At 46.0% G+C, this 15,614-nt stretch overlaps 1 non-coding gene across 1 annotated transcript; it reads left to right on the forward strand.

Annotated features, from left to right (window-relative positions):
* The first annotated feature begins 15,009 nt into the window (after positions 1-15,009).
* TRNAM-CAU (transfer RNA methionine (anticodon CAU)) lies at positions 15,010-15,082 on the forward strand. The gene has a single exon. It is a non-coding gene; the product is annotated as a tRNA-Met (tRNA).
* The last annotated feature ends 532 nt before the right edge of the window (positions 15,083-15,614 follow it).

A 15,614-nucleotide genomic window follows, 5' to 3' on the forward strand; every position in this document is an offset into this window, starting at 1 on the left:
CATGAAGAACCAATATGTCAGGGGCCCTATCAAGTCTGGAAAATCTGTGTATTTCAGGCATGACCCTAGACCACACCATGCCCGGAAAACCGAGCCACCGCATACAGACCTGCTCCCTGGGGAAGCCGAGCTGCCGACCTTCTGGCCTCACCTCTGCCCGCTTTGCTCCCCTACTGACAAAAGAATGTCCAAAAATCCACACCAAGATCTGCGGACCTGTAACATACAAATCACAAAAAATATAACAGCATGGGCTCGATTCACAAAGCGGTGCTAACCCAGTTAGAGACTTTAGGCATGATAACCATTGCACCACTCTGGTGAAAAGCCAGTTTAGGTGTGATAAGTTTAGGCATGATAAGTTTAGGTGTGATAAGTTTAGGCATGCTAAGTTTAGATAAGTTTAGATCGCTTGCAAAGTCCCGCACGCAAAGCAGCGCCATTAAACTTTATACGAAGTACACCAGACTTTGCTAGCGTAAAACTTTTGATCAGCTGTGCACTGCGGTGCTAACGCAGTTGGCGCTTAAACTTATCATGCCTAAACTTATCACACCTAAACTTATCATGCCTAAACTTATCACACCTAAACTTATCACACCTAAACTTATCATGCCTAAACTGAGTTTAGGCATGATAAAGGGCTTTTCACCAGGGTGCTAACTGTTAGCACCGCTTTGTGAATCAGGCCCCATGTGTCCTTATGACACTCAAAACTTTTTTTTTTATATTTATATTATTCAGTCTAGCAAATCAAATGTGGCCTAACATAGGACTTGTAACAAGAGGATTCCCATCTTCCTATCCTTTTAATAATGCTTTCACTAAGCCCCCATCTTGATGCCTCCGTGGCTGCGCCTATCCTAAATGAGTGGGAGGCAAACTCGCTGGCCTGAAGCCCAAGACGGCTCAAGCATTTCCTGAAAATGGCGACAAACTGAAACCTTGATAAGGAGGTACCATCTCTATGGACCAAAAATGAAGGAGCCGCCAAAGGCCGTATGGCCCCAAAAGCTTCCACTGGACATAGCGGGCTGTCCATTCGAAACAGAGAGATGTACCTACCCTTGCCGGCCTGATCCGTTTTAGAAAACCGCAAGCGAATAACGACGGAATCACTGCCCACCCTAACATCTTCAGCGAGGATGCCTCCCACCTTGGCCTTGCTGTTACTCACTAGCTCCCCAATTCTAAATACACCAAAAAATGCCAAAATAAACCCTGTCCTAAACAAACTTACCTCAAATGTCGATGAGCAGACCCCCTCCAGCATCAGTACCAATTTTCCTAACAACTCAAAGGACACCGGTCGCCTGGAATCCCTACGCACCACCCCCGCCCTGAACCCCTTCAGAGCCTGCCGCACTCTAAAGTCCTTTGTCGCATCCTGAAAACCCCTAATCTTAAACCAGAAAGCTAATGCCGATAGTCTCTTTGACATAGCCGATGGCGAAACTCCCTCCGAGAAACACCTCCCCACGAAGTATAGCAGCAGACAAAGCCTGTCCTCCTGTGAGCGACAGCCGCCCACCTGGACCATCAAGGCGTCCCACGTGTTCCAGACAACCGTGTACGCCGCCCATGAGGATGCTGACAAAGATTGCTTGATCAAGTCAGATACTGCCCGAACGGAATTCTCCACACCGATGATGGGCAATCCGCCCCACTCTCGTCCGCCGATGGAGCCGCTGCTCGGAATCTGGCCCACTGAAATCAAGAGAGGGCATCAGCAATGATGTTATCAGCTCCAGGCAGATGCACAGCAATAATCTGAGTATTCAATCGCAAACAATCCAACACTAACTGCCTCATCAAGCAAATAACTGGAGGCGATGATGCCGAAAAATTGTTAATTGCCGTCACCACCCCCATGTTATCACAGTTAATTCTGATCGTCTTGTCTACCAATCTCTGTCCCCACAACTGAAATGCCACTACAATGGAAAGTAGCTCCAACAGTACCAGATTAGAGGTAAAACCTGCCTCCACCCAGGATGTGTCCCAGGCGGAGGCACACCAGCATCCTGCCAAAAAAGCGCCAAAACCGACTGCGCCCGATGCGTCCGTGAATAGCTCAAGATCAACGTTACTCACCAACTCCTGAATCCGTAAGGGTCTCCTATTAAACTCTTCCAAGAATCTGGCCCAAACCCGAAGATCGCTCCGCAGCTCCGCCGATAATCGGATACGATGGTGTGGAGAGGATGCTCCCGCTGTTGCCATGGACAATCGCCTGCAAAATATACGCCCCATGGGCATAATCCTGCAGGCGAAATTAAGTTTACCTAGTAACGACTGCAACTCCCGCAGGGTAATTTTCTTTCTTTTTAAAGCCATTGTTACTGCCGCCGTTAGATCCACCACCTTGTCCTGAGGCAACCTACATTCCATGGCCACCGTGTCAATGGTGATGCCTAAGAATTTTATAGACTTCCTTGGGCCCTCTGTTTTGTCCTCAGCCAACGGTACTCCAAAAAGCGCGCACACATGTCTCATTGCGGCAAGGGCGGAGGCACACTCCCCAGCATCCACTGCTCCCATAAACAAAAAATCATCTAAGTAGTGGATAATAGATTGCACACCTGATACCTCCCTCACCACCCATTCCAGAAAACAGCTGAACTTCTCAAAATATGAACAAGAAATAGCGCACCCCATAGGAAGACATCTGTCCACGAAGTATTCACCCTTCCAATAACACCCTAGCAAACGGAAGCTAACCGGGTGCACTGGGAGCAGCCGAAATGCGGCCTCAATGTCAGTCTTTGCCAACAAAGTTCCTGCCCCCAAACGTTTCACCCAACGCAAGGCCACATCAAAAGATGTGTATGCCACCGATGTGTCTTGGTCCGACAGGCCATCGTTGACTGACGCTCCCTTCGGATAAGACAAATGATGAATGAGCCGGAAGGAACCAGGTTCCTTTTTTGGCACAACACCCAGGGGCGATACCACCAAATTGTCTAACGGCTTATTTACAAACGGGCCGGCAATTCTGCCTGCCAACAATTCCTTGTTCAGCTTTTGAGACACAACCTCCGGAAAATCGTATGCCGATTTCAGATTTTTTACTGGGCCGTCTGAAGACAACATGCAACTGCTGGGAATAACAAAACCCTCAGTAAAACCTGTACGTAAAAAATCTGCCACCTCCGTCTGGGGATACCTACCGAGAAACTGCTCCATTTTTTCCACCCTCACTGGCGTCGTCCCTCTTGTTTGTAGGCTCAGCTGCCTTACCCCTACGTTGTCTATAACACCTGGAAGCTGGATGTGAGCCGCCGCAGGTGGAACAATCGTGCTTGAAACGGCACGATTGCCCAAAACGACAAGATCCATCGTTAAATTGCCAGCACACTCCTTTTCCCCTGTTGGCCAGCTGTCCCGTTGACGCAGGACTGCTGGCCTGTTCTCGAAAGGACTGTGTCCCCCTGGTCGGGATCATAAGGTGCATCCATAAATCAATGTCCTTGTGGTCCCACCATATGGCCGGACGAACTGCCTTATTCTGTCAGAACTGCTCATCATACTTGAGCCATGCATTCCCCCCATATGACCGATACGCGTCCCCAATCGCATCCGTGTATCTAAACAATGATGAACAGCACTCCGGCTGGCGCTCCCCCACTACACTGGCTAATATATTGAACGCCTGGAACCAATTTTGGAACATCCGCGGAATGAGCCTGTAACGACGCTCCTCCTCCCTCTTCTTCTCGTCCGGCTTCCCCTTATCAAGATTAAATTTTTCCAGGGGTAAAAGTGAAAAAATTTCGACGTACTCCCCTTTCCAGATGCGCTCCCTCACCTCCTGCTTCAAATGCGCCCCTAAACGCCCCATAAAGCATACATACATTTCACTGTTGGCAGCATCTGACAAACGAACCAAATCAACCTCTCTTCCGCCTGTACTCACCTCCGGCTGAATTTCTATTCCTGACTGCACCACTAGCCCGGCGCTTGCGGATGCCGCCGGCCCCGATACTGAAATGGCACCCGAAGGGGCCCCGACTTGCGTCATTTGCACTGCTGGGGGAACAGAGGGAGGAACAGCTAACTGCAATGGAGCAGACCACGCCCCCACTGGTGTACCTGGTAAACCTGACATAGCCCTTATACCCGTCCACAACATTTCCAGTGCAGATGGGACCTGAGGTGGTATTCCCGCTACCCCACCTTGACCCCCCACCGCTGACCCAAACAACAAATTGGTAAATGCATTAGTCTGGTTGGCCTCACCTGGCTGTGCCGGACCGGCGTCCTGGTCAGCCGTCACTCCGGATCCTGTGTCGACATCTGGCTCCTCTCCTGCGGACGATTCCGAGTCCGACTGCAAAGCGATGGCTGGTGCCTGGCTGTCGTCCTGCCCACCATGGTCCTGGCGGCGTTGGTCCCCGCTGCAACCACTTCTTTGCTTGCTGCCTCCAGATGCCTGCTTGGCTCTGCTCTTTCCCCTCCTCTTGTCCGTCTTGGGCCGACCTTTTTGCTGGGAATGGGCCGCCGCCGCGCCCTGGGAAGAAGCGGCGCCCGTCCCTGAATGTCCTGCCTGCTGAGCTTGCTTGGCCCGCTGTGACGAGCGGCCGCCAAGCGCCGTTTGGGAACCTGTGCCAGAAGCTGGAGGTGCTGGGGAAGGTGACCCACTCTGCGCACCTCCCGACGATCGCCTCCCGCCTTTTGGATTCCTCCCGGCTGTCCCCCCCCGCACTAGCATGGGTTCGCTTGGCAGGGGGCGCCGGAGGGTCCCCGTGGGGGCTCCCACTGCGGTGCTGGGTCCTCGATCCTCCCTCCGGACTGAGCCGCTCCGGCGGCCTGGACTTCCGTTTTGTCCGCGCAGCTTCAGCCTGGCTCTTCTCCGGCTGCGCAGACGTGCTGGGGGCCATAGCGGCAAGTTGCAGTTGCACCCAGGCAGGTCCCCTGGCTGCCGCCTCATCTCTAATCCTGGCCACTAAACTTTCTACGTCCTCCATGCTGCTGACCTGGTGCAGACGCAGCCAACTTTTCTCCTACCTAACGGCTAACTAAGCCCCGCCCACCCTCTTCGCTATCCCCTACTCTTCCGCCCAGCCCCTTCCTGCCGCCCCGGACAAGATTAACTCCACCCCCCCCCCACACGCAAACAGGCCCTGCCGCCCAGCCCGGGAGAAGACTACTCCTCCCCATCCCACACGTAGACAGGCCCCGCCCCCTGTCCCTGGAAGGCACCCCTATCATGCTGGGCCTTGCGCTTATTGCGCTTCGCTCCAGCTCCAGGTCCCTTCCTGGTAGATCTCCAGCTGGGATAAGGTGTTTAATTCTTGCTATATTTCTCAGATGGAAAAATGAGGACTTGACAACAGCCAAAACCTGCTGTCTGAATGTTAGCTTACCATCCATGATTACCCCAAGGTTTTGCACAGTCTTTATACTGTATGGTATCTCCCCCAATTGCTAGTTTGAAGTGACTTTTTGTAATCCACTAGACAGGCACTGATGGATGCTGATGGGTCTTGTGTGCCAGGCTTAAAGGACAGATACAGTTGTGTGTCGTCTGCATAACAATGGTATCTTTAGCTATAGTTTTGGACTATTTTGACCACTGGGAGCATGTAGACTGCAAAGAGTAACAGTGATAGCAGAAAACCCTGTGGGACTCCATAAGCAAGTGGTACTGGATTTGAGTAGTGGGAGCCCAGACACACTTGCTGTGTCTTGCCAGATAGAAAGAACTGAAACCAGCTGAGAACAGCACCCCTTAGGCTGCAGTAATTCTTCAATTGCTAGATTAATATTTCATGATCCATGGTATCAAAAGCTGCAGACATGTCAAGGAGAATCAGAATTGAGCACTCGCTCTTGTCTCTTGCTGTAAGTAAATTATTCATTACTCGGACTAGTGATGTTTCAGTGTTGTGCCTTTTTCTGCATTTCTGACTAAAAGGTATCAAATATGTTGTTATATCAAATATGTTTTGATAGGAATGGTAAGTTTGCTACAGGTCTGTACTTGGTCACAGAATCCGGATCCAGTGATGGTTTTTTCAAGAGGGGTTTTATGATTGCTTTCTTTTCCTCCGATTATAGCCCACTTTGCAAGGAGCACTGAGTTATTTTGTGTAGTGCTGGTCTGATCAGCTCTGGGTACTGCATTAAGGGGCCAGTTGGGCTGGGATCCAGGTTGCAGGTAGTAGTGGGGCGGTGACTTTGGATAAGAACACCACAATCTTCTACACTGTGTCAAAGACTTGCCATGGTCGTACGGTAGTGCAAACTCCATGGGTCAGTTGATGTCAGTGGTGTAATGCTGGAACGGATGGCAAACACTTTGTTTGGGAAGAAGGCAGACAATTCTTCACACCTTTCCCTAGAGAATGTGGATGGGGTTATTAGGCATAAAGGATTGCAGAGTGTTTCCACTGTGTGAAAGAGTTAAGCAGAAGGGATGGTCAGAAATGGCGATTTCTGATTCCACGGAGATTAAGATTTCCAATTTTTAATTTTTCCAATTTCCAAACTTCCATTTTCTGATTTTCTGTTATTCTGATTTTCCAAATTTCCATTTTCTGTTTTTCCAAATTCCGATTTTCAGTTTTTCCGATTTTTGAGGGGTATTTCATAAGTCAGTTTTTGCATTACAGAATGCAAAAATGTAGATTAAAAAACACAACAACAAAAAAACGGAAATTGCATAAACGGAATGTGAGGATCCGCGTGGTTGCCTGCGCAGGCAGGCAGCCTTTTGACCACTGTTCAGGTCTGCATTCTGCAGGTCTCTGGAAGAGAGACCTTTTGTCAGTTGTGCAGCTTGCTGCTGAGGAATTTGCATATGTTTGTCATGCAGATTGCCTGGCCACATCCCTTGTGGGCTTGCTCTATAAAGAGCTATGTTTCCCACAGTAAGTGGCTGGTCATAAGAGTTAGTCCTGTGGAACACTCGCCTGGAGTGTCAGCCTTGCTCTTTGTTTGAAGATTGGCCTAGAGTAATTCCTGGGACTGCACTAGGCAGGTTTCCCTAGTGCAGTTAGGATTGCTTATCTGTTTTGTTTGTCTGTTGCGATTGTCCTGTCCCAGCGGTGGTCAACAGGAAATCGTTCTGTGTGTCTGGGTGCTACCTGGAACAGCGGTTGTTACTGGTAGCCCCTTCTGATCTGTTTTCCTGGATCGCACCAGCCTCTTGCGCTAGTGCTGTGGATCCTTCTGGTCTGCTACTCTGTACTTGGATCGCACTAGCATCTTGCGCTAGCGCTATGGATCCTTCTGTTCTGTCTTTCTTGATCGCACTAGCCACTTGCGCTAGTGCTGTGGATCCTATCGCTCGCTTATTCCTGTTTTCGTGTATCTGTCTTGTCTGCTACGGACGCTTGCTGGAGGCTCGGTGAGGTAAACGTTAAGCAAGCGCTCGCGTCCTCTGTTTCATGTTTGTCTGTCGGTGGTTAGTTAGGCGTGCTTGTCTCTGTTGTGCTTATCACATGGGGACCGCGCATAAACGCGTGCACTGTTGCGAATGAGTGCGGTGTTCGCGTTTAGCTAGCGTTTGTTATTTTCTGTATCTCCTCATTGTATGATTTGCTGTGCCTTTGCTACTCTCGTGCTCTGCCTTGCTATAGCCTTGTGTCACCTCTGGCAATCACCTCTCTCACGATTGCGTTCCTACTTCATATCTGCTGTTGTGTATGCACCGTCGCGGGTTGGCGACTAGTTTGGTGCACACACATACAATCTGTCCCTGTGCCCATTCTCTTCCACAATTGCTTCTCTTGCGATTGCGTTCTCACTTGGTTTCTTCTGTTGTGTGTCCACCGTCGCAGGTGGCGGCTAGATTGGTGGACAAACATACATTCCTCATCTGTGCTTATTCGGTCTTGTGTCGCTGTTAGCAATCGCCATCTCCGGCGATTGCCTTCTCGCTTTGTCTTCCTGGTTGTGTGTTCAGCGTCACAGGGTGGCGACTAGTTTGGTGAACACACATACCCTCTGTCGCTTTAATCTCTCTCTTTCAGGGCTATCTTGCCCTGCGTTCTTCCCTTCGTACAATTCCTGTCTGGCGTGTGTGGCAGGGCAGAGGAGCGGTTCCTCTGCACTCCACAGCTCCCCCTGTCGACAGGAATTTCCCTCTACAGGTGCATTGCACCTTTTGCTGGGTTCCCGCAAATGATACGCTTGTGGAGGATTTCCGCCGTGTCAGCGCACGCCTTGTGCGCTGATCACGGACAGAATTCCACAATCGTTACACGGAAATAGGAAAAAACGGAAATCAGTCTTGTGATTGCTCTAAAATTAAAAATTTTCCAGAAAAATTCTGCATTCTCTGATTGGTCCACTGCTTCCAAGTTCTGCTATAAATTGGATTTCCGCTATGCACACCTTTACATAGCAGTGCGTGTAACTTTGAAGCGATACTTCACTAGTGGCCGCTACTATGTTAATTAACATAGTTATTTCACAGGACTACCGGCATGTAAAGGAATGTAACCTGCTATGTAAGCAACAGACGTAACTAAGGAATGCATGCTCCTTACATAGCAACGCGCGTTGCTATTTAAAGGCATGCATAGCGGGCGCTCTTTTTTCTAATGAGTTCTCCCTCACATTAAAGCGGAATATAACCCTGAATTTCAACTTTGCTCTAAAACAGTGCTGTCCAACTTCACTAGCATTGAAGGAACATTTTTTTTTCAGACCCCATGGTGGATGGCCGAAGGTTCTTGCTAGAGCCGCAGTTCATAGTTAGCACACACCCCTCTTCTACAAAAACCCAACTCATATTCTTTCTTCAGTCCCGAATAAAGAATATGAGTTGGGTTTTTGTATCTAATTACTTTCTTTGCTAGATGACTCCGCATGTTCTTTTTAATGTGTAACTTTTGCTCTTTTTATGCAGAACTTCTTCATCACTGATGGGTGGATTCTGTGGAAAGAGAGGTGTGTGCTAACTATGATCGCTGCCCTCGGCTCGCTACATGATATAAAAAAAAATAAATCAAAAAAACGGCTGCGCTGCCCCCTGGCGGTTTTTAATATACCGCCAGGAGGGTTAAAGGACAACTATCAAAGTTAACTAAAATTCTAAATGTCACATATATTTCCAGTAATTACTAGCAAATAGCAATACAAAGGCTTCTTTTCACGTTTTATGTAAAGAAAATATGTCATTTGCAGAGAACAGTTTTCACTGTAGGCATTACTATAAAGGACTGTGTCCAGCACATCCAGCATACATAGACAATATTCACTGGTATTAATATTGAGAGTAAAATATGTTCCGAATGATAGGAAGCAGAATTATAGCTTCAAATGTGTGTAAATAACCATCAGCTGCAGCTCTGTGTGTTCCTGTCTCTCCTTCTCTGCCTCACAGTGTAAAGTAAACAGTTTACAGACAGGCAAGCTTATACATAGAAGAGGAGTTGGTAGCAAGATATTAGTTGAACAGAAGAGCTTGCAGAAGATGGACCATATTCAGACCCTCATCAGGCAAGACAGAAGAAAATCCTCCTTCAGCGTGTTTTTATTGACTCTGCAGTCCCTAAGCCACCCATAAACAGTGACTGAAAAAGTCAGATATATCACTGGATAGTTTACAGACAGTTAATGTACGTTCTAATTCAGGAAATGCATTTATTTTTGCACATCATTAGAAGCAAAATTGGTGTTAACGTTTTCTTAAATTGTTAAATGTTTTTGAAAATGAAGATAAAGTTAAAGCAAAAAACAAAACAAAACCCTAAAAAAGGAGTTAAAGAGACACTGAAGCGAAAAAAAAAATATGATATAGTGAATTGGTTGTGTACTATGAATAATTACTAGAAGATTAGCAGCAAAGAAAATATTCTCATACTTTTATTTTCAGGTATATAGTGTTTTTTCTAACATTGCATCATCCTATAATATGTGCACATTACACAACACTCAGCATTCAAAATGAGTCTTTCAGAGCAGTCTGTGAAGTAATGACCTCTCCTCTAGCAGAGGAAAAGTAAATAGTCCAGGAACAGTTGAGATAATAAAAGTCAGATAACAGCCCTCTCCAGGACTAACTTAGTCGGAGAGCTTAATGGCTTGTTTGCATAGAGATAACAACTGGAGTTTCTCAACTCTTCCTGTACTGGAAACAATTACACTGATGTATCTGATCTTAATGTTTTATTTCTTAGCTGTGCTACACATACAAATCATAACATCATCATTTTTTTTCGCTTCAGTGTCTCTTTAAAACTGGTGTTAATAGCACCACAGAAATGTGCTGAATCAGTCCCACTGTCATCATTCAGTGGAAGGAAGGTAGTACGATGTCAGGAGAAGTTTAAAGTGATTGTATTTGCCAGCTGGGGTATTCAAATGCAAAATGCTAACCTGGGTAAACAGACATTCTCACAAAAAATATTTATTAGAGAGTACTGGATCATGACGCCAGCATTCTTTTCAACAATGCAGTGATATTGCATGCTATAATAGAACATAAGGTTATGTAAGGTAGAAGGTCTTACAAAATGTTCCACAACAAGGAGCTTATCACAAGCCACTGCTACCTAAGGGAATTTATTAAAGCAGATCAAAATTCTAAATATTAACTTATAGATCTCTCCTGGTACATTGAAGATAAAGGGCTTATGTAAACAATTATATTAATTAAGAGTCAGTACTCAGTAATGCCTTTTACAGAAGGATTATTTAGACCACAGCTATAAAATGTTTAAAAGGTCATTAACACACAAAAGCACTAAAGCTGCAAATATACAGATTAGTAAGGTGAATGGATACATTTAAGAGCTGGCAGGAATGATCACTCTTACGTAATTCTGGCAAGGAATTGCAGTCTCTATAAGAGGTATTTATAATTTTGAAGCAAGAACACTTAAAAAGTAAACTTGCCAACTCCGTCACAAAAAAGTCTGCAATGCTGAAAGGGCATGTTTACTACTCACTGTAGAGATTGAGGTTTATTATTTTTCATCAGTTGCTACAGCCCAACAATGTGTCAGTGACTTATTGAATTATGCATTCTGATATAAAGATCCCACCCGTATTGCACACCTGAACTGAGAGGGATATGGATGCTGAAATATTTATTTCCTTTTAAACCATGCGAATTGCTTGGTGGGATGTTCTGCTGATTCTCTACTGCTAATAGGTTTAGACCCTTAAACAGCATGCAGAGCAGGTGCTCTGACTGGATTAGCCAGATGCGTGTTTCAGATGTGCAATTCAGATGCTACTAATGCTAGAAAGATCTGCAGGACTGTCAAGCAACTGGTATTGTTTAAAATGAAATACCTGTATATACTCAACTATAAGGCTACTTACACACCAGGACATTGCGTTAGAGGGGATGTTAAGGTCGCATAACGTGCCCCCAACGCAACGCATGGTGGTGCGGGAGAGGACGTTAGAGTGAGCCGCGTTAGGCGGCTCTATCCGCATAAGGTCTACCAGAGTGGCGCTGATTGGCCGGCGGGACCTCGTGATGGGGAGTGAGACACTCCGCATCACGTGGTCCCACCGGCCAATCAGCAGCCGCCAGTGCAGTGCATATTAAGTAGCCATGTGCGCGGCTACTGTAGTGGCATCTCCCCGCCTCCTCTCGCCCCCCACTGAGCATGTGCAAACAGTCTAACGAGGCTTAAGCCGCTCAGAACGCACAGTACGCTGCACTTTGCCCGAACGTGCAGTGTTACTGTGTAACGCAACGTGGGCAGTGTGAACAGCCTCATTGACTTTGTAGTGCTGTGCGGTGGGCTGCGTTACAGGCTGCACTAACGTGCGCCTGTAACGTCCTGGTGTGTAAGTAGCCTAAGTCTAGAAATTTAGGTCTGACTCACTAAATAAAAGTAAAGGGGCCAACTTGTACTCGAGTTGGACCTGAATTTCTGACTCACAGCCGAGGGGCTTGGGGGGTGCACCTCTCTTTCAACCTTTGAAGGGCAAGTCGCAGGGGCCAGCATGCTTTACAACCCCCCTCCCACTGCCCTCTTTTGCTTGGAAACGCACTACTTAGTAAAGCTTACGTTTGATATGAGGTTTTGGAGACATTCATTGCCTTTGAGACACTGACATTTTTACCAACAAGTAGCTGCAATACTAAGCAATATATGTACTATTAGTGACATTCCCATTTGAACCAATGTACCCAGTGGTAAGTGACATGAAGTGATAAAGGAAATGCCAAGAAAACACAGGTATGAAAGTCCTGGCTACAACAATTAATAAGGAAAGGGCAGGGGGAAAGATACTGATCTGCAGTGCTTACTATGGAGGGGGAGTGGATAATTGCAGCACTTGGGGACTTGGGGCCATTGTTAGCTGCTCTTAAAGGGAACCTAAACGGAGAAGGATATGGATTTTTCCTTTTAAAATAATACCAGTTGCCTGAATCACCTGCTGATACTGTGTCTCTAATACTTTTAGCCACAGCCCCTGAACAAGCATGCAGATCAGGTGCTCTGACTGAAGTCAGACTGGATTAGCTGCATGCTTGTTTCAGGGTGTGATTCAGCCACTATTGCAGTCACAGAGATAAGCTGGACTGCCAGGCAACTGGTATTGTTTAACAGGAAACATCCATATCACTCTCAGTTAAGGTTCCCTTTAAGGACCAGGAGGTGTTAATAGCTGCAATACTTAATGAAGTATAGTCATTAACCCCTCCTGGTCCCCAAGAGCAGCTGTTAATTCCTCCTGGCTCCCACATGCAGCCACTTTGCTGGATAAACTTATACTTGAGTCAGTAAAAAATTCCTGTTTAAGCGGGTCCAAATTTGAGTTGACCTATACATGATGTTGGCTTATATTCTAGGATATACTGTAAATATGGCAGCCTGCAGATTCCCTTGAAACCCTTTACTGCTTCCAGTAGGTGCTTATCTGATGATTGTGTTCTCCATAGACATGCAGCAAGCAGCAAGGTACCTTCACAGCTGAGTATGGTGTCCTATTTGTTTATTTTTCTCACATACATCATAGTGCCAATTTTTGCCATCTCTGTGTCAGGACACACATACTCCTTATAGTTGCACGCAGTAGAAATAGGGATGGCGTGCAGCTACCTAGCTGTCACACACTTTCACCTTGTTCACAGCAGTGACAGTCCCAAAGGTGAATGGTCATGTGGACATGCTGAACATTTACTCATCCAGGAGGGAGTGGACTAGGCCCAAGCAACAGTCCTGGACTGGACACTCAGGCGTAACATACAGTGAAAAACACAACTCACCTCTTTTATTGACTGGATAATTGTCTGCCTTTAACTAGAGATGAGTGAGCAAGATGTGTAAATTCAATCTCATGACAAATCGGCCCTTTCTTGTTAAAGAAATGTCCCACAAAGAAAAAAAGCCCACTGATTGACCAAGCAGCTGCCTTGCCTGTGAATGAGCATCGCCAAAATCAATTGGTGTTAAGGTGCCAAAAGTTCAGATTATTAATCTACTAAACAATTCATTTGTTTCCAGAATACACAGCAAAGTCCAGCAGCCAGGGCCAGATTTAGGCCAAGGCCGCCTAGGCCATGGCCTAGGGCACCACAGTAGGAATGGCACCAAAGCAGCAGGCTAAACTGGTACAGCATTTGCAAGCTTGCAAATGCTGCAATGCAGGGAGATCAGGCGAGTGCCTGACCTCGGTACTCTGCTGCTAGCTGTCTGTGCAGCAGCCACCTTGCTCTCTGTGCACATTTGCATTGTGGCTGCTGCGGCTATGGACTTGGGCAGCATTGGATATGGAAAGGAAGAGGAAGCTTCTGCACTGAAGATGGGTGGAGAAATGAGTGACACAGATAGTTGCTGCGGTGTAAAGGCGAGCTGGCGGCTACGTATACTGAAGAGGGGGGGGAATTAAGGGAGTCATCTGGCTACCTATACTGGAGGGAAAGTGGGAGGAGTCACCTGGCTACGTATACTAGAGGGAAGGGGGAGGGGTCATCTGGCTACCTATACTGGAGGGAAAGGGGGGAGGAGTCATCTGGCTACCTATATTAGAGGGAAGGTGGGAGGGGTCATCTTGCTACCTATACTGAAGGGGGGCAGCTGGTGACAGTGGACTAGGGTGGTAAAGAGTACAAATCCGGCCCTGCCAGCAGCAGCCTATGAGAAGAGATCAAGAGATTATGCCACAGGCAGATGTAAATTTGTGTGTATTAATTTTTCACTCCATCTTGCATTCTCTGTGATAGCAGCTATAGAGATAGACAGGGAAAGACGTGTATGCAAGTGTTTGCACTTAAAATAATGTTACACATGTATTGGAGCAGAGGAGAAATTTTTACTCTAATTCTGCTTTAATGACACAGAATGTTAAATCTACAGGCTACTTTGCTTTGTATTAAAGCTATACTGTTTCAGCATTTAAATCTTTATTAGACATTCCATGTGGCTTAATGCATGTTACTAATCTAACAATTTTCCCATTCTGACATAGATATTATGTTCAAAAAAAGCAAAGCTACCCGTTAACCTACCAAATTTAAATATATTTAAACACAGAGTCACGATTTTATTATTCATACCAAATTTAAATATATTTAAACACAGAGTCACGATATTATTATTCATTAGTGAATTGTTCCATTGCATCAGGAAGTTAGGAACTTTTCATTGGCAAAGAAATTTGTCAATGTTATGATTCATTTTTATGATTCAAGATATGCTTATACAATAGATTATATTTTTGAGGCAAAATATTTAAGGGCATGTTTAGTGATCTCAGTAATGATTTAAATACATATTAGATATATAGTAGATATAGTGTTGCTCAAATATGCTCCTGTGCTCTTTGAATCTTTATACCTTTTAACCGCTTCTTGTCCGCCTATCGCAGGATGGCAGTGAGAGAGCTGCTCTGTTGTTCCTCCACGACGCCATATGGCATCATAAGGACAGTGCTCTGTGTGAGGATTGAACTCACGACCTTCAGATTATGAGACTGACGTGCTACCTACTGCGCTAACGAGGCAGTCTCGTTAGCGCAGTAGGTAGCACGTCAGTCTCATAATCTGAAGGTCGTGAGTTCAACCCTCACACGAAGCACTGTCCTTATAATGCCTCGTTAGCGCAGTAGGTAGCGCGTCAGTCTCATAATCTGAAGGTCGTGAGTTCAATCCTCACACGGAGCACTGTCCTTACACTGCCTCGTTAGCGCAGTAGGTATTGCGTCAATCTCATAATCTGAAGGTCGTGAGTTCAATCCTCACACGGAGCACTGTCCTTATACTTCCTCGGTAGCGCGTCAGTCTCATAATCTGAAGGTCGTGAGTTCAATCCACACACGGAGCACTAGCCATATGGCATCATCTCGCGAGAAACGGGAGCTTGCGCTGCAATTTTTTAGCAATTAATTAAATAAGTATTTAAATAGCACTGACATCTTACACAGCACTGTACAGAGTATAGTCTTGTCACTTAAAGGACACCCTAGGCGAAAATAAACAAATGAAATAAACTATTGTATCTATCTTCATTCTCCTAAAAATTACTTTTTAAGATATTCCACATTTTGATTTTATGTTTAAATCTCCTTTTTTAAGTTTTAACTGTTTTATTGTTTTTGCTCAATGACACATTCATTGAAGTATGCCAGAGCTACAATCTATGAATTATTAAACCTTTTTATCTCTTTCCTGCTCTCAAAAGCCATTTTCTGCTATG

Source organism: Hyperolius riggenbachi, chromosome 8, assembly GCF_040937935.1.
Source record: "Hyperolius riggenbachi isolate aHypRig1 chromosome 8, aHypRig1.pri, whole genome shotgun sequence".
Classification (NCBI taxonomy): domain Eukaryota; kingdom Metazoa; phylum Chordata; class Amphibia; order Anura; family Hyperoliidae; genus Hyperolius; species Hyperolius riggenbachi.